Here is a 22,679-nt window from a genome sequence, read left to right as displayed (position 1 = left end):
TATTTAACATGATTTTCATTTAATAAATAAGTAAACTGAAAGAAAAACAACCCTTCGGTTCCAAGTCTGCTGTGTGCTAAAATGGGCTTTGACTGTGAATCCTGAAAGGGTTCAATCGGACATGTAATTCTTCATGACTTGAGATCTTTTTTGGTGTTGCTGAGAGATAAAGAATGACTGCTGATGGGTTTCACTTCTGTCTGGCTAAATTAAAAAAGAAAAAAGAAAGGAAATCTGCCCCAATATAAAGATTTTCAAGAGCTCTGGGACATTATTTTACTGAATATTTTTAACATAATGGATTTTTTTGTTGTTGTTAGAAGAAAAGGAAAATCGATTCAATATGGGAAATTATGAAAGAAAAGATCCCTAAGAGTGAAATACACAAATCCACCTTTCTTTGCTTAAGGAGCATAATACTGACCATGTTAAATATTGGTATGCTTTATGTATTACACTTAATAACAAAACAAATAGATAATCACAAATTGTGTGAGTGTCCTAGGAGGCTTAGAACTTACCCTAAAAATGAAATGCTCACACAATGTGGTGACAGCTTTTCCTCTTATGGTTGAACTCTATTTTTAACGACTAAACATGTTGACTTTTTTCTACTATTCACTCTACCAAATCAGATGCGTAATGTTTTTCTGAGGAAAAGAAAAGAGGGAGTACTGTATTTGACTTTATATCAATCAGAAGTATAATCATATGTCAGAGAGTTTTTTTTTTTAAGTAGATCTCTGAAGCCAACTGTGTTTATCTAAAAGAACACCAAAAGAATCAAGAAATTTTTACACAGTTCATCTGTACCAAACCCAAGCAATGGAAAACATTTTAAAGGGTAGAGAGCAGTCAAAAATCACCGTTTAAGTACTTATGAGTAACCACACATTAAAATTTGTTTCCATACTATCCAGCACAAAAGTTCCTTTCTGCAAAGAATGGTTTGTGATGAAACCTTAACAATTACATTTCTAGGTGTTTTTAAAATATAAAGTCTACCGGGGATCCCTGGGTGGCTCAGCGGTTTAGCACCTGCCTTTGGCCCAGGGTGTGATCCTGGAGACCCGGGATCCAGTCCCCATATTAGGCTCCCTGCATGGAGCCTGCTTCTCTCACTGCCTGTTTTCTCTGCCTGTCTCTGTGTGTCTCTCATGAATAAATAAAACATCTTTAATAAAATATGTAGCCTACCAATTCAAGAAAATTCATGGAGAAGAGGGAAGTAATTTTGTGTTTTAACATTTCAGAACAGAGAAAGAAGTTCCTTTATTTAGCACACCTCACTAGAACTAGCATTTAAATCACATGTTGCATAGCTTGTACAAAATTAAGTAAAAGGACACTTAACCCTAGAATCTACTGAAATTTTGTATGAGACTCCTTATGACTAAATCTGTGAATTACTCTAAAAGAGCAGCAATACAGATTTAGCTCAGACCCTTAAAATTCTTTCTGTGGTCTTATTGTATAGAAATTAAAATCGCCTCTGACATTTCCATGGGCAGAAGTCTAATTTTAACCAATCAATTACTCTTACAGATCAATATCATTTGGCACATTGTACTTGCAGCAAATTGAAATATAATTCCTTTTCAAGATAAAATCTGATCAAATCTATTTTTGGATAAAAAAGATGCAAGGGCACAATTGCAAAAAGGGAAAATTGTATTCCTACAGTAAGTATTTAAAGATAACTTCAAGTAAACTATTAAAAGTTTTCACAAAGGCTATAGCTAATTTTTAGAATTTAACCTAGAATTTAGGGAAACCCAACTGAATTGTCAAGAAAAAAAATGAACGTAATATAAAATACAATTTTACGGGCATCCCGGGTGGCTCAGAGGTTTAGCGCCGCCTTCAGCCCAGGGCCTGATCCTGGAGACCCCGGATCGAGTCCCAAGTTGGATCCCTGCTTGGAGCCTGCTTCTCCCTCTGCCTGTGTCTCTGCCTCTGTGTGTGTGTGTCTCATGAATAAATAAATATAATATTTTTAAAAATACCATTTTACAATTTAAAAAATATATGTCAAAGAATCATTTGATGGAAATTATTTCAATACAAGCCAGGAATTTACATGCCATGTGTCAACCTGGTTTAGACCATCTAACAATGGATGTTCTGGAATATTGATTTTCTTTTTTTTTTTTTTAATTTTTATTTATTTATGATAGTCACACAGAGAGAGAGAGAGAGAGAGAGAGAGAGAGAGAGAGAGAGGCAGAGACACAGGCAGAGGGAGAAGCAGGCTCCATGCACCGGGAGCCAGACGTGGGATTCGATCCCGGGTCTCCAGGATCGCGCCCTGTGCCAAAGGCAGGTGCTAAACCGCTGCGCCACCCAGGGATCCCCTGTTCTGGAATACTGAAAGGAGACAAACAGCAATGTCAAATGGGAGAATAGGAGAGACATCTTAGCCATGCCTGATTCCAAATAGAAGTTTTCCTTAAAATTTTTTAAATATTTATTTTCCACCTAAAATTCTGTGTTGCAACTACCTTTTATATATTCGATGCTAAAATTTTTAACTTTAATTTTTTTACACTTAGGCATAACACAAAAATGTATCTGTCCTCACACAACTTGAAATCTATTGTGATTTACATAATTTTTCATAAAAACTCATAGCAGGCCTAATAAAGTTTTAATAGGTTTAATAATCTATTTTCCTTTGTTTAGGAATAATTGCCTTTAAAAAGACACAAACACAAAACCTGATCATTACATATGTTAGGAAAATACAACTCACTCATGCCAAATATTTATTAGTCACATACTTGTTTTTGAAGAGAAAAATGGCCAATGATGTTGAGAAAATTATTTTCAAATAAGACTTACTTTATCATTTTGAAACCCGACTTATGACAAATACTGAAAGGTATCATTAAACATACAGAATTAACTATGAGTAATAGATCATATATCTAAAAATGTTTGTTCTTTCTTTAACATTGCCAGAAACACATATGATACGAGTAAATATATAGTCCAGTATTCTCTAACTTAAAACAGCACAATAGCCTTGCACCATTTTTAGTTTTAAAATATACATCTGGTAAGTCAGTCGGAGAAGGACAAACATTATATGTTCTCATTCATTTGGGGAATATAAATAGTAGTGAAAGGGAATATAAGGGAAGGGAGAAGAAATGTGTGGGAAATATCAGAAAGGGAGACAGAACGTAAAGACTGCTAACTCTGGGAAACGAACTAGGGGTGGTAGAAGGGGAGGAGGGCGGGGGGTGGGAGTGAATGGGTGACGGGCACTGGGGGTTATTCTGTATGTTAGTAAATTGAACACCAATAAAACATAAATTAAAAAAAATATATAAAATATACATCTGGACTTAAAATTTCCGCATTGTGTTTCTTTCAGCTTGTAGCTATTTTATTAGTGTTTTTTAAAAAAATATTTTATCTATTTATTCATGAGAGACAGACAGAGAGAGAGAGAAAGATAGAGAAAGAGAGGCAGAGACCCAGGCAGAGGGAGAAGCAGGCTCCATGCAGGAAGCCCGACATGGGACTGGACCCCAGGTCTCCAGGATCACGCCCTGGAGGGAAAGCAGGCGCCAAACCGCTGAGCCACCCAGGGATCCCCCAGCTCGAAGCTAGCTAGCTAGCTATTTATTTACTTACTTATTTATTTATTTATTTATTTATTTATTTATTATTTAAGCTTGAATCTATTTAAAGCAAATGAGTTATTAACCCCGAACACCAGGCTTCATGGTGGAAATCTTGACAGACTCCTAACTATAAGGGTGTTACTGGATGCAAAGTTGACATATGTTCTCCCTATTTCTACCAGACTATTTATTAACTAAAGAACTGAATTTGCAAATTGCTATTTATTTATTTACTTATTTATTTATTGGTCACTAGAATTATCTAGGACAGAAAGGGCATTGGGGATCCTCTAATAGTATCCCTTAAGTATTTTAAGCTTTCAGGAACATACACCTGAAAGAAACGTTAAAAATACGCGTTTCTATTTCCTTGACACCTGGAAGGACTGAACATCACAAAACTGCAGAACTTTGTTAAAATATAATACTAATAAGCAACTTTGCGTATTTTAAAACATACTAGCTGTTTTTGCATTTTTACATGCCGAGTATAAACAAATTATAAGTATTCTTAGATAATCCCAGAACAAGATCAGCTGAACCACAGTAATTTGTTGCCTATGTCTTAATAGAATACATTGCCAATATCATTTTGAAGTACTTTTTTAAATTAACACATCAAAACACCATATATTGAATTCACTTCTGATTCTTTAGAGTGCTGAGTTCAGCGTCACAGACATAAAATATGGGCTCACTAAATACTGTATTGATTTAAATCCCAGATTTTCCCACAATTAATTTCTGTGTGTTTGTGTTTTTAACTATATTTACCTATCTATTATCCACCCAACAACACTATAACTTACTTTGTACGTAGCTCTAAAAATGATAGCCAAATTGTGGCCACGACTTCGAAAACTGAGACTTTTTCATATTATTTCTTCACTACATATGTATTTGATCATGTTTCAAGGGTATAGAAAGTCTACTGAGCTCAGGCTTTTATCTCAAAAGACAGGTAAAGAGAGATTGTCTTTACTAACATTTAGATGAAAACAATAAAAAATGTTGTAAAAATCTGGATGTTCCAAATCTCTACACATCTTTTTCAGCAGAGACAAAACTTATACATTGAGTGGATCTCAGCTATCACCATCTGTCTGAATTTTCTTAAATACAGGTCTGTGGGTGGGAGAACACAGCAAATCAAGTCTTACATTAACTCAATTTATTTTGTCATTAATATGAATGAAAACACTTAATTGAATATGGCCACGTATGGTTTTGTTTACTGGTTAAAAGGAAAACTGCTCTGCAATTAACAACAGGGATGATCAACAGCAAAGAAAACAGTTCATTTCAAAATAATTTTAAAAGAGCAGTAGTGAGAAAACCTAAAGATAACCAAAATCTCTGAGAACAGCTCAAAAGACACTGCATTCTACTTTACACCAAAAAGATCATTTCTATCCCAAATACCAAGGCTCACAATCAATTCAGCACCATAAATACAGGAGAACTGTTCAAAAGAGTCGAAGAAAACAGAATGCAGACTACCAAACAGCTAAATGGTATCTTTGAAAATGCAGGCACCCACCCTTCTATTTCCATACATCCTGACTTGGAATGCTTGACCTGGCATTCTATAGACAAAATACCTACTTATTTGTATTTGCTGTTTTCATCCAGGTTGTTTGTTGGTGATTGGAGGGGTGTTTTTCTTTGGGTGTGGGGGGTGGGGGGACAAATTTCCATTCCTTGCTGAAGGCCAAGTAGAACATTCTGGGCCTAGGGACGATTAACATCATAAAAGATATCTCTGGGGGGGGGGGTGAATTCCAATTTCCCTAATTCACATACATTCTCAACTTTTTTTATTTCAAGGAGGAAAACAGTAACCTACAGAATGGGTGGTTTATAAAAGAAGAAATGGAAGGGGTAAAAAATACACACACACACACACACACACACACACACACACTGCTTGAACCCACTGCAAAATGAAACCTGCCCAGAATGCAACCTCCCCTTTCCTCCACAATTCATTCTGATTTCTCTTCTGATGGAAGACCCAGCTAGATAACCGGCTCTAAAGGACCTGGACTCCTCTTTCTCTGCACCCCACCCCCACACACAATCTGAACGGGTGCGTGGGGTGGGGGGCGGTCCACAACAGGGAACCGCCAGTGGCCTGTGGGAGTCTGGCCACAAGGTCCACGGTGGAGGCCCTGGCACGATTCCTCCGTCCTCCCGCCCCCCAACTTGGCCAGGCCTCGCTAACCCTGCTGTCCACAGATCCCAGATCCCAGAGGACCCAGGCCCACTTTCCCAAGTCCACAGGCCACAGACAGGGCGGGCGAGGCTCCTTTCCCAGTCCGGCTCCCAGTCCGGCTCACCGCCCGCTCCCTCCCGGGCGCCCAGGCCCCCGCGTGTGAACTGCCCGGGAACCCGGTCCCCATCAGCCCAGCCCGCACCGGCCCGGGGGCTCCGCGCCTCCCCTGGCGAGGGCCGCCCCGGGAAACCTGGAGCGCGTCCTGGAGAACCGCCGGGCGACCGCGAGGGGCTCCGGACCCTGCCCCCGAACCTGCCCAGGCCGCGGCTACCGCCCTGCAGCCAAGGGGGTCGCTCCTCCACGCCCAGGCCCCTGCCCGGAGCCCCCCGCCACCTTTCAGAAGCAGGAGGGCCCTCTGGGACTCAAGTCCTTTAAAAGTCCCCATAAGAGAAACCCGCACCCCTTCGCCTGCTTTCCCAAGGCGGCTGTGTGAAGGCATCTCCCAGCTTTCCCTTATCCCCGCCAGGTGGGGTGAGGCGGGGGGCGGGGGGCCAGCTCCCGGAGGCGCCCCGCCCCCGCCCCTCCTCTAGCACCTGCCGGCACTCGAGGGCCCAGCGCCCGGGACTCCGGGGCTCCCCCGCCTCGGGGCGCGCGGCGACCCTGGCGGCCCCGCCTTCCTCCCGCTAAGGGGCACCGGCGCGGGGCTGCGCGCCCACCGAGCGCCCCGCCTGCGTCACCCTCACGCCTCCCGGAGTCCCCAGATTTGCCCGGGACCCCCTGGGACCCCGGTTCTGCGGCCCACGCGCCACAGCCGGCACCCGGCGGCCGCCCCGGAGGCCAGCGCGCCGCCGGCCCCCAGAGCCCGGGAGAGGCCGGGGCCCCGAGGCTCAGGCGGGCAAGGGAAGGGGGCGCCAGGCCGGGCGGAGGGGCGAGCGTGGGAGCGCGCGGGACCCCAGGGAGGGGCGGCGCCGACAGCCCGCCCTGCGCGGCCGGTGGGTCAGCCCTGCGCCCGGGGCGCGCGGTCGGGGGCAGGAGGCCGGGCTCCTCACCCCGGGACTGGGGGCGGGGTGGCGGCCGGCAGCGGGCACCGGGGCTCCTGGGGGAGGGGACACGGCTCAGAGGAGTGGGTCAGGACGGGGCGGGAGGCTTCAGGGGTAATGAAGGGATACAGGCTGAGCAGTGGCTGCGGCACAGGTGGGAGAGAGAAGGATCTGCGCGGGGCCGTCCCCCCCTCCCCACCGCGTGAGGGATCCGGAGGAAGAGGGCCAGTGGGGGGGCGCCCTCGGGTCAGAGCCCCCAAGCTAGGAGGCCTCGGAGGCCGTCAGGGCGCCGGCCCCCGGCGGGCTTGGAGACCCTGGGGCGGGTCCCGCGGCGCCCGGCGGGGGGGGGGTGGGGGGCGCGCAGCTTCTTACTTTGAAGGCCCCGCAGGGTCTTGTCGCAGCGCCAGTGCGAGGGCAGCGCGCAGCACAGGAGGCTGGGCTGTGGGTGCGCACGAGCTGGGCCGGGTGGTCGGCGATGACCTCTACCGTGGTGCGGGCGTCCTGCGGCACCGGGACACCGGGACACCTGCTGCGGCCGCGCAGCCCCCACCGGGCTCACCTCGCTCGTCTTGCCGGGCTGCAGGCCGCTGCACGGAGTGCTGAAGCGCAGGCTGGCGCTCGGGTCCACGGGAAGACGCATCCCAACCGCCCCAAGTGAGGGAAGGGGCCGGGGGAGGGAGAGGAGGGTGGAAATGAGGCGCGAGGAGGAGGAAATTGGGGGCTTAGAGGCGAGACGGGGGAGAGGGAATGGAGGTGATGAGGTGCAGGAGGGGAGAAGTCAAGTTCCATGGAGCCGACCGCCAGGAGGAGTCTCACGGGCCGTGGCGGCGAAGCGGAGCAGTCGGGTGGGCGGGCTGGGAGGCCCGGGAGGCCCGGGAGGCCCAGAGCTTGCCGGAGCCCTGGGAACGCCCGCGGTGGCAGCTGAGAACCGGCGCGGGGATGTGTGCGGCCTGGGGCGGCGGGGGCTTCAGGTTGCAGCTCGGAGCGGGGTCCCGTGGGGCGCCGCGTGCTGGGAGCAGCCGCGCCCCCTCCCAGGTGAGTCTGGTGGTGGATCGCAGCGGCTTCAGCAGTCCAGCCCCGGCCGCGCAGCCGCCGCCCCCGCCCCCGCCCCCGCCCCCGCCTCCGCCGCCGCCTCCGCCGCCCCCGCGGGGCCTCCGCTCCCAGGCGCCCGCCGCCCGCTCAGATTCCTCCGCGCGGCTGCCAGCCCGGCTCCCCGGCTCCGCCCCTTGCCCTCCGGTCTCCTCTGCGGCCTTCTCAGGGCCGCCCCCTGGCACCCACTGCGTCCTGCTAGCGCGCAGCGCCCCTGAGCCTCGCGGGTCCAGGTGCCAGGACGGGAGTCGCGGGCAGCGGCCCTGGAGCCTGCGAGTCGCCGCCGCCGCCGCCGCCCGCGGGCCAGAGCAGGAGCCGGGGCGCAGCGCGCAGCTGCCGCAGCGGGAGAGGCGGCCCGGGCGCAGGGGAATCTCGCGGGTCGCCCCGCCGCTGCTCCCCGACCCAGGACGACGAACCCCCTCTTGGTCGCCCGAGGTTGAAGCTGAGACGCCAGAGAGCCGCGCCCTGAACTGACTGTCCTTAGCTTCCGCTGGAACTTCAGGAGAGGAGGAGGGAAGGTGCTGGCGATGCGCGGGGAACGTGGGAGGCTGTCCTGATGTGGCGGGGACTGAGGCTTGCGCTCTGGGGGAGGCGCGGGGGACAGAGGGGCCTCCATCCGCTCGGCGGACGGCTGGGGGCTGAGGCGCTTAGGCCTGAGCCCTCGCGGGGTCACTAGCGAGTTCAGGGGACACTGCTCTGTCCTTCCTCTTCGGGGCTTCCTCTGTACCTTCTCTTTCTCCCTTCCCTGTTCCAGGCCTCCCTCCTGCGTCTCCCGCTGTCCCAGTTTACTCCCCACCTTCCCGCCTCTCCCCAAAATACCCCCCGTCGACGTGAGCCTCCTCCCTGCGCCCCTCCCGCCTCCTCTGCCTTCCCAGGGGCCGCTTGCCACCTGCGTGCCACCTGCAGGGTCCCTGGCGATGACTCCCCCCTCCCTGACCTCCTCCTAGCCCCCCCCCCCTCCGGCCTACTGGCCTCAGGGCCCAGAGCCAAGGGGACGCGAGAGAACCCCACTGATCGCGACGCACTGGATGCGCAGCGAGCAAGGAGCAATTGTTTCCTGAGCCTGCCACGTTTAACTCTCTTTTCTGTCCCAGGGGAGAGCTCTAACCCGGGCCCTGGGATGGAACCCCGCCCCGGGCTCCCTGCTGGGCTCCTCCCTCTGCCTGTATCTCTGCCTCTCTCTGTGGGTCTCTCCTGAATAAGTTAATAAAATCTTCTTTAAAAAAAATCATGGACATAGTGTTAATCCATAAACTTCTGAATGTGTCATTGGGAAGCCTTTACAAACAGAACCATCTTTAGAGACTTTTTCCTTTGGACTGTGATTCAGTGAACGCTACCCAGCCCTTGAGGAAGCAGCAGTGCACTAGACCAGGAACTGTCTTAAGACAGCCCAACAGCCAAATCTGGCCAGATGCCTATTTTTGTATGACCTACAAGTTAGGAACAATTTTTGGATTTTTAAATAGTTGGAAAAACTAAAAGAAGAAGAATATTACATGAAAATGATATGAAATCCAAGTGTCAGTGTTCACAGATAAAGTTGTATTGGGACACAGCTATATTAATCTGATTTTGCATTTGTCGATAGCTGCCTTCACCTAAAACAGCAGAACTATGTGGTTGGGACGACAACCGTATGGCCTGCAAAACCTAAAATATTTAATATCTGGGTTTTTGCAGAAAAAGTTCACCATTCCTAACATGGAAGGGGTGCAGGACCCTGGTCATATGGGACAGCAGCAGGGGATAGATACTAAAGAAGGCATTGGGATGGAGTCATGTATAAGGCCCACATCAGGTTTTCTGTTTTTTTTTTTTTTAAGGAAAAATTGATTTCTTTCACTTATTCTTTTCTGTGTAAAGTGTTAATCAATTAGACGAATTTTTTCCACTTAATAATTTTGCATGTAGAAAGAAAAAGAGGAGTTAGTGCTTTTCCATGAGCTCCTTAAGGACCACTGCCATACACACCTCTTTATGCCAGTATCTTCCATTCCCCTTCAGAGAGGGAGCAGATGAACTGAATCGATGAGAAAAGACCAAAGGAATTTCGTGTAAAGTGAACATGAAACAATAGGTGAAGAGTTTACTAGGTTTATTCCATCTGTTTTACAGATGATTACACAAGAAACCTAAGTGAGCTTACCAAGAATTTTCACAAATGCCATATATACTTTTAAGAAAGTTAGCTCAATAATTTATCTCAAAGCTTTCAGACATATTTTTCCATTTTATTTTTTTATTGTTAAATTCTACATGATCAGGACACCTGGGTGGCTCAGTAGTTGAGCATCTGCCTTTGGCTCAGGTCATGATCCCGGGGTCCTGGGATCCAGTCCTGCATTGGGTTCCCTGCAGGGAGCATGCTTCTCCCTCTGCCTATGTCTCTGCCTCTCTTTTGTGTGTCTCTCATGAGTAAATAAAATTTTTATAAATAAATAAAGAAATGAATTCTACACCATTCTTTTTTAAGCTCACTGAATTTTTCCCTTTGTCAGTGGACCTATAATGCTTTGCATGGCTGTAACAACAGATGAAATGTTAGCATTTCCACAGGTCATTCTCAGGTATTGTCATAAAAAGGCCGACACTCGCCCCATGATCTTTCCGAAACACATTTATGGGGCATCTGTCTAATTGCTTTCCAGGAATGTCACTGACTGAAGTGACATGCTTTGTGTTTGACTAAAATACCAACCTACTAAATGCCATCCTATTTACTTAAAGAGACCAATGTAATTTCTAAAAGGTGTCTCATTTATATCCCAGAGTCAAGAAAAAGAAAACTAGTTTTTGGTATTTTGGTGTTAGTAATTGTTCTGTGGCAGTAGCAGAAGTAGTAAAAGTTTATAGACGTCTGTGATGAAACATCTAAGAACACCCTAAAATTAAACGTTCCGTAGGAATGTAGCCATTCTTTTTGGACCTGCTTGCATATTACCTTCAAGGCACGAAGGAAGATTATTGTCCAATTCTATACCCACTTACTGGGTTCCTAAAATTTCACTTTAGACTCTGGGTTGGTGGCCTAAACCATCTGTCCCGTTTCTACGCCCTGCCATCAGGGTGAGAAATGCAGATCATAATATTCCCAGTCCATCTCACAAAGTATAAAAATCATTTTCACAGTGTGAGAAATTCAAATTAAACACTAGAGACGGGGCGGGGTGGGGGGTGGAGTCCCTGGGTGGCTCAGCGGTTTAGCGCCTGCCTTTGGCTCAGGTCACGGTCCTGGGGTCCCGGGATCAAGTTCCGCATCGGGCTCCCTGCATGGAGCCTGCTTCTCCCTCTGCCTGTGTCTCTGCCTCTCTCTCTCTTTCTCTGTGTGTGTCTCATTAATAAATAAATAAAATCTTTTAAAAAATAAATTAAAAAAAATAAATAAAAACTAGAGAGGTGCAGGGGCACCTGTGTGACTCAGTTGGTTTAGTGTCTGACTCTTGATTCCGGTTCAGGTCATGATGAGAATGAGCCCTGCATGGGACTTTGCGCTGGGTGTGGAGCCTGCCTAAGACTCTCTCCCTCACTCTCTCTCTCTCTCTCTGTCACTGTAAAAAACTGAAAACAAAACTAGAATGGTAGGAAAAATAGAGGAGAAAAAAAAGCAAGTGTCTAGCTTGGTTCCATTACATGCAGTCCTTAGATGAGATTGGGTTTAGGTTACCATCCCAAGTGTGTTGCTCCTCAGGATTTCATATTCAGAAAGTACTTTCTTCTCACCCCCTAGCCATGATCAAGTTCTATACACAGTGATTCTTTTATCTTTTTTGACTTCAAATGAATCCCCTGAATTATTGTTTGGGCGGGTGAGATCTGCTCTTCAATCACATTCCTGTATGTCACTATTTTTCCTAAGGATCATCTTTCTTGTCCTGGTGTGCCATTATCAACTTGTTGCCTCTCAGGTCCAAATTCATCCTTTTTTTTTTTTTTTTTTTTTATTTGCTCTGTGAAAATGGATCTGGGCCTTTTCACTGTTTCTCCTTACCCCCTTCCAACTCCATTTTAGAAGAACTTCCTCCAGTTTTATTTAAATAAAATACATTGCAAAAAAAATGCACTTAGAGCCCTATTATCTTTCATTTTTGTAAGTATACCTCTGGTGTTAAGTTACTTAGATTCTTGTAATAAATTAAATGGATTCCATTATCAAATCTTTATAGGAGTTTTATAAGAGACAATCTCGAATGGTGCTACTATAAAAGTAAACTTTCACCAAAGTAGAAAAAAAAAGTAAAGCCTCCCCCCCACCCCCCAAATGAAGAAAAAGAAGCTTCTTTGGCCAGTGTTCTTTCCTCTACAGTTCTTTCCCTGTTAATTCACGTCTTTCCCCAGAGAATATATTTATTTCTACCTCCTAAATAAACCACTATAGTTTTTGAGACCAGCTATGAGGCTTACCCATGACATGTTGATTCGTAGATGTTCTGAAACAGAGGTTTTTCACAGGTTTTACAATCAAACGCCAGGCAGTCTGGGTGGCTCAGCAGTTGAGCGCCTGCCTTTGGCCCAGGGCGTGATCCTGGAGACCCGGGACCGAGTCCCATGTCAGGCTCCCTGCATGGAGCCTGCTTCTCCCTCTGCCTGTGTCTGTACCTCTCTCTGTGTGTCTCTCATGAAAAAATAAATAAAATCTTAAAAAAAAAATGCTGAGTTGATTGGCTTTTATAAACTTGCCTTGTTTTGGGGACATGTTGGACATCATAAAGAAAATCTCGTAAATGTTTAGGTATTTTACTATATAATACTACGTCAGCTGATGAATATCGAAGTAGTTTACTTTTGTGTATCAACACTAATTTGAAATTGAATATTAAGGGCCTATTTTATTGCCTGTTTTCTTTCAAAATTCAGCATGAGGGATCCCTGGGTGGCGCAGCGGTTTAGCACCTGCCTTTGGCCCAGGGCGCGATCCTGGAGACCCGGGATCGAATCCCACATCGGGCTCCCGGTGCGTGGAGCCTGCTTCTCCCTCTGCCTGTGTCTCTGCCTCTCTCTCTCTCTCTCTGTGTGACTATCATAAATAAATAAAAATAAAAAAAAAACAAGTTCAGCATGATTTAATAGATATGGCTTTTTAAAACCATGCAGGGTATCCTTACGGAGTTTTATTTTCATGATATTAAATGGTATTCATTTTGGAAGGTCCAAGAATATGATGGAAAGAATCCTAGACATTTCAACGTTGGCCGTGTGTTTATAACAAGTTTTCTGTGTGGATAATAATGTGTAGATGTAAAATTAAAATTATATAGAAAAATGTAATTGTGTTTAAGTTTTTAGAGCCTTCTGTGAACTTCTTCATATCATGGATGTCCTGAGTAAGTATAAAGTGCTTTTAAAAACGGCTTTTACATGCTTATAGTTTTACATATGAATCTATGCTTGACTTATATAAAGTCGTTTAGAAACAAACTTGTGCACTTCTCTTATGATGCAGTTTAAAATTACAAAGAGATTTCTTTTAGTTGAGCTGGGTAAAACGTTAACTGTGCTGCAGGTTTATTTCTGCAGTAGAGCATAATGGGAGAGCCTAATGTTGAGATAATTGTGTGGTCTGTTATTTTGTAAAATTGCTTCCTTTTGCAAGTTTGCTCAAATATAGGGAGCTGCGAGGGTGAATACGTCATAATGCTTTGATTAATTTAGTGTCTCATTTTACTGCAGTGAGGGTTAAATGAGAATATTAAACTTTCCTTTACTGTTCTTTAACTGCCTGGTTTCTACAGCTCTAGAAAACATTTTGACTAATGTGAGATAATGTAATTTTTTCTATTTCAAGTCATGATTCCGAGAAGTAGCTAAGTTACAGATGCCAAATGCAAATATGTACAGCGATTTCATTTTTCAGTTTTCAGTGCAACAAAATAGCAGTATTATCATAATCTTTAGCATCATACAATGTTAGCCTGAAAAGCTAGCAGTTTATCCAAGAAACATACCTTTTTGTTCAACAGGTTCATCTCTCTTAGGATTTTTAAAAATTATTTATTTATTCATGAGAGAGAGAGAGAAAGAGTGAGAGAGAGAGGCAGAGACACAGGCAGAGGGAGAAGCAGGCTCCCTCCATGCAAGGAGCCTGACTTGGGACTCCATCCTGAGTCCCCAGGATCACGCCCTGGACTGAAGGTGGCGCTGAGCCACTGAGCCACCCAGGCCGCCCCTCTCTTAAGATTTTAAAATAGGATAACACTTACCCCAAAAGAAGTTTTGCTGACATGGTGTCACCGTGCTGAAGAGGCTATTTGATCCCATAGTTCCTCCTGTTTTTCCAGATAGAACTTGTACCCTGTTGTAAATTCTGCTTGCAGCCTTAAACTGAAAATACAAACTATACCCAAACCTTGTTTTAGTTTTACAGTATGCCTGGAGTACATAGACTTTATATTTGTTTTTTTTCTGTCAAGAAATTGTGTAGCTGGCAACATGTGAAAAGCAAGGAAACAAAACAAAAAGAGAATGAGCAAATGTGTGTAGGGCCTACTATTACTGCATAGACTGTGGTTAGAGAGCACTCCCTGACTGTTGGTCTCAGTGGCTGGTAGTGACCTGCGGAGATGAACCATTTAAAAACCAGAGACTTCTTGCTGTCCTCCTGGAGAAAGTTTGCACCACACTTGTGGTTCTGTGGTTGTTTGTGAGGCGAAAAAAGCAAAAGCTTCAAAGCTCTTTTTTTTTTTTTTTGCAAGCGCTGTTACTGGAGAGACAGAATCATGTGGTTTGTGACCTCACAGTACTCAAAGTGGGAAGACCTACCACTCTGGCTTTCCCCCTTGCTCTTGCTCTCTCTCTCTCTCACTGTCTCTGTCTCTGACAAAAGGCTTGTGGTAAGGCCCTTCCTGGCATCCAGAAGGATATAACTTTTTTATTTTTGTGACTCATGAGGATTTGGATAGAATACAAATGCTGAAGGAGCCCACACTCCTGTAAGGTTAAGCATTTGTAGAGCAGAACTCTGCAGTCAAGGTTTTCCTTTCTATTCCCTGACCCCCGTTTTTTTTTTTTTTCTTTTTGCCTCCTTTTATTTAGTTCATTATTGTGTCTGTAGAAAAGAACAAATTGACTCAAGAGGCTGTGTGAAATTCTAAACAACAGTGATGACTTACAGTAATTTACATCTTTGGATTGTATCACATTCTGGGGTCTGCTTCATATTTGCTCAGTGATTTGTTTTTCTTTTCTTGTCTTCTTAAACTTCTGTTTTTCTTCTTCTTGTCTTCTTAAACTTGTGAATCTGTAACTCATTGTAAAAAGTTTACCTTAAGTTCTGGTTGCAAACTGCTTGCTGGGCTTGACTGTAATTGGCTGTCATGAAAGTGTTAGTCTGGAGATTCCTTTACAAATACTAAATCATGTCTGTCTAGTTAACGTATGATCAATATTAGATGCTGGCTCCTACAGTAAAGATTGAATGTAATAGTATCTTTTGTATTATGTACATGTTTATCTCATGACCAGTTTGAGGATCTGGTACAAAAGAATGGGAAGAATTGTGATACACTTTATGGATGAATCTTAGGGGTATTTTTCATGCTTGTAATTTTTAATTTTCAAGGGAATTAATTTATTTTACATAATTCTTTAAATAATTTATTTGGATGTTAACGTTAACAGCGCCTTTGATAGCAAAACTTAAACATCTATAAAGTAAAATTCTTATGTAATAACTTAGATTTTCAATGTTACTGACTTTATAAGGTCAGAATGCAGTGGGTTAACAGAAGCTGTAGTTTTTGTTTATAATGGGAGCTTTGAAATACAGGACAAAATGCTGTGTGTAGTAAGGAATAATGCACACAGACAGAGTATGTTAGTTGTCTCGATTTGGTAATTCTGATTCAGAGGAAAATTGGAAACATCTTTGGGAAACTATCTCCTTTTTTCTCCCTTTGGACATGCATGTATAGAACTCATTTTCTTATTAGGATGATTACATATCATAGGCAGAGAATTTCATATTTATGAATAGATCTTCCTGTTTTCATCAGTTGGGAGCGATGGGGTATTTTTCAACAAAAAGTATAAAGCCGAACAGACCCATTTTTTAGTTTCAGTTTAGTTTAGTTTAGTTTTTGCCATTTATGCATGCCACTTCAAATTTGCATGTTAGACATCTTCCTAGTGTGATAGTAACAAGGAGTGGCTTGAAGTAAATGACTGGGAGGGTAGGCGGAGACCTGAATCACAAAACGTTATTTGGGGTGTATAGCAGGGTTGGGGCTACAAAACACTAAGGGCAGTGTTACAGCCAAAATATTCCCATTTCTGGTGTTCCTAGGAGAGTTTATTATCTGCTTTTGGTTTTTATTAGATAAAGTGTACAAACACGTTCATAAGTTTCTTTACAAAAAATTCATATGCCCAAAATATACTGGGGAGACCTGAAAATGACTTCAATCCTTTATTATCCCAACGCCTAGAACTTTTTTTAAAATAAACTTAGTGATAGAAAACCAAAACTATATTTTAGTGTTTTATTTTAAATGCAGATTTATTATGCCTCGTGGTATGTATAAACAGGTTTTACATTGAAAAGTAAAAGCTCTCATTGAATGTATAAGCTATTCAGTTATTCTCTTTCATAAATAAGGTGTACCAGCATGATCTGTATTTTGAATTAATTTCCAGAGTAAAAGGAGAGATTTGTACGTATAATTTGTGGAGTCTCCACAGTGCCATATGCACATACAAGAGCAGCATCAGGTAATGGAAACAATTTAGGTAGCTGTTGTAATGTGTGTATGGTAAGTAAATGCCCTTCTTTTAGAACGAACTTTTAGTTTCTGCAGAAGGATTCTTTGACATCTCACAGCCCCAAGTTTTTGCTAAATAACTGCCCCTTAAAATTTTTGTTCTTGTTAAGTGTACTTTGGGCCCTACAGATTGACTTACATGTATTTAAATAAATTTTAACATCTGTGTATCTCTTAACTACTTGTACTCTTTTTGCAGGTAACTGTCCTACACATAATTTTTTGGTCAGGATCATTACTCTTATTGCACATAGCACTTCCCATTCAGTCCCTCCCTTTCAAGGTTGCCATGAGGCTCAGGACCATACAGGAAGTTAGACCAAGAGGCTCAAGTGGTCAAAGACTTTTGACACTAGTGGGAGGATGGGATATACCCATGGGCCTCAACCAGATGACAGAAGAACCATTCCCTCAAGGAAGTCTATGCGTGACGTCACCCTGGTCCGGTCTTCTCACTGGCCAGGCCCCTCTCCACACTGACGCCAGAAGCCAGGAGCCCGCGTGGACTCAAGACTCTGAGCAATGCTCCTCCTTCCCTGCACACGTCTCCTCCTGGCTTCAGACGGGGAAGCACGTCTGACCCGTAGAGCTGATAACCTGCTTGTGGAGAACAGCACCCACGGATTCTGAGTTCGGTGCTGAGACCTGTGCATGATCTTCCACTTCAGGGCAGGAGGAGGAACAAGGTGGACGTTTGAGCGCGGGAAGAACATGTTCAACCCTGGAAGTCCGGAGGTTCCTTCCTCCAAGCTGGAGGAACACCTCTCCTGGGCTAGAGACATTCGGCGGGTGTGTGCTGGTGCTCAGTCAGGACCCCAACACTCTGTTTCAGAGGGACAGTGTTTACCAGGCCTCCTGCCGTGGTGCCCCATCCACTGTGGCTGCGGTGCAGAAAAGCTGCTTCGAGACTCTGGAGCACACCTCTTCACTTCCCGGCCAGATGCATGCAGGGAGTGCTCAGCACCACTCTGCCTGAGAGAGACAGAGCAGCAAGAAAGATATTGTGGTCAGGTCTCTACGTCCTCACGCAAGGACCAAGTAGACAGAAGTGAGTACAGAAGCAGACTCTCTTCAGGGAGTTGTAAATGGCCCGTGAGTGTGTAAGAGGCAGGGTAGAGGGCAAAGTGAAAGCTGCTCTGAAGAGCTTTTTGTCAAATAAGTAAATGTTGACAGACTCACGCGTGGATCTAATGACCGATGTGGTCTAGCGTCATGCCTCTGTACAGCTTCCTCTGGGATGTGGCTTGCTGGACCCACTTTTCTCGGGTGAGGTCCACCGCCACCTCCTGGAAGGTCACGGATTCCTAAAAACCTGGTGGGCACTCTGGCTTGGCTTGGGCCATCCCCAACAAGCTCCGGCGGCGGTGGTGGTGGCTGTCGGCACCGTGGAAAGCAGCTGTGTGTACCCAAAGTCAGATCGTGTTGGAGGTGCAGTCACATGGGCCTCGGAGCTGCCTTGGCACATGCCTTTCAGATGCATCACAGAAACACGCCTCTGAATATACAGTAACTTCGGTGTGAACAAGATCACCTGAGGCGTGGTGTGAAATAATTGGACGAATTGGACGCTGCAGGACAGGAGCTTAATTCTGACTCCCAGGTCAGCAATGATACACGTTTTGCTTGGGGCTTCGTAAGGAAACTGCTCTCCCTCCAAGGTCAGTTAAACCTACAAACTAACCACAAGGCTCGCAAAGTCCAGGGTCGGCCCCTTCCCAGCTGGGACTATGGCAAAGCATCACCCCTTGCGAACCCCACTCTTGTGTGGGAAGTGGTCGGATAACTCTTGAGGATGTTGAGTGATGAAGTGAGCTACTGGACAAGGTGCTTCTTATATAGAAAGACCGAAAGAAACAATACATAAATGCCCCGGGGGTGTTATCCGTTAAGATGTCAGAGAAGCTTGAGGCGCGGTCACCACTGTGCATGACTGAGCGGACTTTCTGCAGAACTGGGAGTCGGTAGGTGCTGCGTGTCCCACCTCAACAGGATCAGGGGCTCACCACCAAGCGTGAGGACGGACAGTGTAGCCGCACAGGCCGGGGTCTCCTGGGTCCGCTGGACTGGAGACGTCCAGGGCCTTCCTGGGAAATGACGTCTCTCTCTGCCTCCGAGCCTCTCTGCGACTTCACATCCTCACTTACTCTTGCCTGTCTTAGAGCTCCATCCTGTCTCCCTGCTCACAGGGTAACAGAAGCGTCTCGAGGGTTTGGTCTCTCCAAAAATGTCCTTCAAAAATGGCTCCAAAGTTCTCAAGTTTACTCCACCTCACATGGTCCCCTCTTAATTCAGGAAATAATGCTTCCTCTACATTCCTACCTGTTTCTGAGCAAAGGTTAAGTATACAGGGGACAAGTGGGTGCTTTGGACCAGGGATGAAAAGAAGTGTTTTGTACATGTTTGACTTTTTCAAAATGTTCACTTCTATCCTAAGGAAACAATAAAATGCAAAAACAGGAAAGCAGAACTAAGTACTGCCCCTTTGGGACCAATCCTATAGACATGTTTCTACTCTTTCTCCTGCTCCCCCACTGTCCCTGCTTTTTCGATGACAAATCTGAGACAGGGTGCTTTTAGTACGTGGCCCCATCACAGATGGAAGAAGTGACGGACCAAGAGTCACCCTGAGGCGGGTCTGATTCCTGGGCCCTCACGCCCACACGAAGTTCACCTCAGGCTGTGCTCAGCTCCTGCCTCGACCCAGAACCCGGCCCTCGTATTCCTGGGTCTACTGCACCTGCTTTGATACATTTCTCTTGTTACCAAAGTATTATGTATTTAATGCAGCAAACTTTGAAGTTATCGGTATGTGGGAAGGAAAAATTTAAAGTCACCTGTAGTTCAACAACTCAGAAACATCTACCTGCCAGACATGATCTTTGCTCATATTTTGTTGTTTCCTTTCTGTTTTAATATTTTCATGATATAAAAGCTACTAGAGGCTTTGTTTATCCTAATTCTCATTTTTTAAAGGCTTTGTTTATCCTAATTCTCATTTTTTAAATTCTCTCATTTTATGAGCGACATAGAGAGACGCAGAGACATAGGCAGAGGGAAACACAGTCTCCCCGCGGGGACCCTGATGTGGGACTGGATCCCAGGACCCGGGGTCACGCCCTGAGCAAAAGCAGACGCTCAACCCCTCTGCCACACAGGTGTCCCTGTTTATCCATATTCTTAGCGCCGAGTAATAAGGAGACTTCCTTGCTTTCGGCGCTTGACGGGATGAGCACTGGGTGTTATTCTGTATGTTGGCAAATAGAGTAAACATTCTTATATTTAATATAGTAATACCTCTAGTACAAATGTCCAGAATCGAGGATTTGCATGTCTAGGTGAAACTGAAATCATGTCTAAGCCGGTGTGACTGGTGCCACCAAAGGGCTACGGGGAAGGCAGGGAGAGTATATAGATCTGCAGTGGACAAACGCTCCAGTCTCTGTTAACTGTGTAGCCTATTAGGTTAAAAGATTTTTGTCTCTGGAAGAGAAAATAGTATCTCAGTTTCTGTTTTTCAGAGAGTTGGCAGCTCGTATGTTTGTTCTTAAGTTTCTAGCCGCCATTCGTATTTCTTTATATGTACTTTGTCGGTATGCAGTGGGCCAACTCTCCTGCGGACTTGTGTACTTTATCATAGGTTTGCAGGTCGTACGGATTAGGAACACCAGACTCTGTGAAGCAGGTTACAAATAGCCATTCTGTTTTGTAGTTCCCCTTTATGCTTTCATGCATACACCTTTAACAATGTTGTGTAGCAAAGCTCATTAACCTTTTTCTCTGTAGTTTGGCCTTCAGGGTCAGGCTTCCATATTAGATGGTCAGGGCTGCCTCAAGAAATTGCATGAGGGCGCCTGGGTGGCTCAGAGGTTGAGCGTCTGCTTTCGGCTTGGGTCGTGATCCTGGGATCGAGTCCCACATCGGGCTCCCGCATCGGAGCCTACTTCTCCCTCTGCCTATGTCTCTGCCTCTCTGTGTGTCTCTCATGAATAAATAAATAAAATCTTTAAAGTAAAGAAAAATGAGGAGGGAGGAGGAGGAATAGGAGGAAGAGGAGGAGGAGGAGGAGGAGGAGGAGGAGGAGGAAGAGAAATTGCCACAGATTGCTTCAGAAATAGAAATGTGTCTTTTCCCATCCACGGAGCCTGGAAGCAAAGATCAAGGTGTGGTCACGGCTGGTTTCTCGGGAGGTCTCTCTCCGTGCTGTGCAGATGGCCGTCTTCTCCCTGTGTCCTCACAGCCTTCATCCTGTGCGGGTGTCTCTAGTTTTTGTTTCTGTGTCCAAGTTTCCTCTTCTTATTGGGGTGGGAGTCATCCTGAGTGAGAGCACAGCTGAACAGCCTTACTTGAATTTTGTGACATACGTAAAGGCCCTATCTGCACAATAGTCACATAGCAGTAAGGTTGTAGGGATTGGGTATTCAACATAGGAATCTGGGGGGACCCAATTCAATCCATAACAGGTCTGAAGGTCTTCCCCATCTCAGGGTCACAGGTGTGTTTCTGATTTCTCCTTGAAGTTTATGATATTGAAGTTTATATTTAATCCCACTTGGAATGTATATGGATGTATGGCATGATTTTTGAGAAGAAATATATTATCCAAACCAAGGTGCACAGGTAATATCCTTCAGGGTTTGAAGAATATCAGTAAATAATAGTAAAGGATCCATTTCTCCTCATCCACCCTCACAGAGAGAACATTCGGGATGCCTGGGTGTCTCAAAACGGGACTTCCACCCCATATTTGCAGAGTAAGGCTGATGAAATGGGTCACGTGTGACTCGTGTAGTGGTCGTGATCAACGCAGGCAAAGGAACTATGCGGTGAATGACCATGTGTGTTGACTTGTTCCAGTTCCATGGACCTCTGAGGACATATGAGTGGCTTACATTTTTAGTATGGCTGTCTTGAGAGAAAGTACGAATGCACTTTGTAAAAGGGTGACTGGTCACGAGAGCTGAGTCCAAGGTCAACATCACCCAGAAGTTATAACTGTTTCTTGGCAGATCTAGAAAAAGGACCCAGCTGGTTTGGGGCTCTTCCCAAAGCATGTATTGGCCACTTGGATCCCTGCTATGTGAACCGTATCCACTTGGATGTGAAATCCAGTCCCATCCACCCACGTACCTGTGACCTCGTAAGGGAGGAGGTGTCCAGGGGCATTAGCGTGGTCTCTGGATTCTTATCGATGTAGCGCCAAGATGTTAGAGCTGCCACAGTGGAGGAGAGCTTCTTCATTCCTGGCACCCCTTCTCTTCCTGCTGTCTTCCGGATCCTTGTCACTTGGTCTTGGGCTCCACCAGTCGCAACTTCTGCGGTATCCTTTGCTTTTCCCACAAGCATCCAAAGATCACCTGCTCCCTTCTACAGCCTCACTGCCTCCTTATCGTTGGTGCTGGCCACAGATGCTCTGCTACACCCACTCCACAGCCCTTTCTGAGCCCTTTCAGTCTTACTCTCCCATCACCCGTGCTCTTCTCACTGCTTCCCACTCTGAGCGGACCCCACTGTTTCTAGGAGGGAATCCTCCTTCATGGTGTTTATATGTCATCAGTATCAGAATTCAGCCCACAAATTCCCTGCAATCCCACCTGACACTCAGGTCATCCGGGACTCTGGGCCTAAGTCTCACATGGATGTCGAACTGTGTTCTATGCTTTGTAAGCTTCCATATGTGTGGGGAAGGGGGGGTGCTTATATGCTTTCCTTTGGGGATCTTTCGCCTGCTTGTTTTAAGTAAATGGAATGATCCGATTTTAACCACACACTGGATCTTCTTACATAGAATTCACAGACTTCTTCCCAGTAGGCCAATGTCAGTGGCACCATCTCAACCATAAGGGAAGTTAAAGGATCCCTGTCCGCTGCTCCATTTCACTCCCAGGAGAGAAGAACTTTGATGAAAATCAAGAGGAGATACAGTGGTGCTCCTGTCTTAGCAGGCAGA

The 22,679-nt window shown here is 45.6% G+C and overlaps 1 protein-coding gene and 1 long non-coding RNA gene across 5 annotated transcripts in view; one reads left to right on the top strand and one right to left on the bottom strand.

Annotated features, from left to right (window-relative positions):
• Positions 1-14,626, bottom strand: part of LOC144310776 (uncharacterized) — a 64,446-nt gene extending 49,820 nt beyond the window's left edge. Inside the window, exon 1 of one of the 4 annotated variants that reach the window (XM_077892269.1) lies at positions 14,177-14,626. The gene's annotated coding sequence lies outside the window, so the exon portion shown is untranslated. Of the gene's footprint in view, positions 1-521; positions 948-7,259; positions 7,425-7,446; positions 7,973-14,176 lie in introns of those variants that run through there. The other 3 variants (XM_077892264.1, XM_077892267.1, XM_077892268.1) reach the window with 3 other exon arrangements.
• On the top strand, positions 14,064-19,023 carry LOC144310781 (uncharacterized). Its single transcript, XR_013376458.1, has 2 exons — positions 14,064-14,806; positions 16,608-19,023. It is a non-coding gene; the product is annotated as an uncharacterized LOC144310781 (long non-coding RNA).
• Positions 19,024-22,679: the final 3,656 nt, after the last annotated feature.

This window comes from Canis aureus, chromosome 3 (assembly GCF_053574225.1).
Source record: "Canis aureus isolate CA01 chromosome 3, VMU_Caureus_v.1.0, whole genome shotgun sequence".
In the NCBI taxonomy this organism is placed as follows: domain Eukaryota; kingdom Metazoa; phylum Chordata; class Mammalia; order Carnivora; family Canidae; genus Canis; species Canis aureus.
The sequence above is the reverse complement of the archived record's forward strand: the minus strand, read 5'-3'. Positions and strand labels throughout refer to the sequence as shown.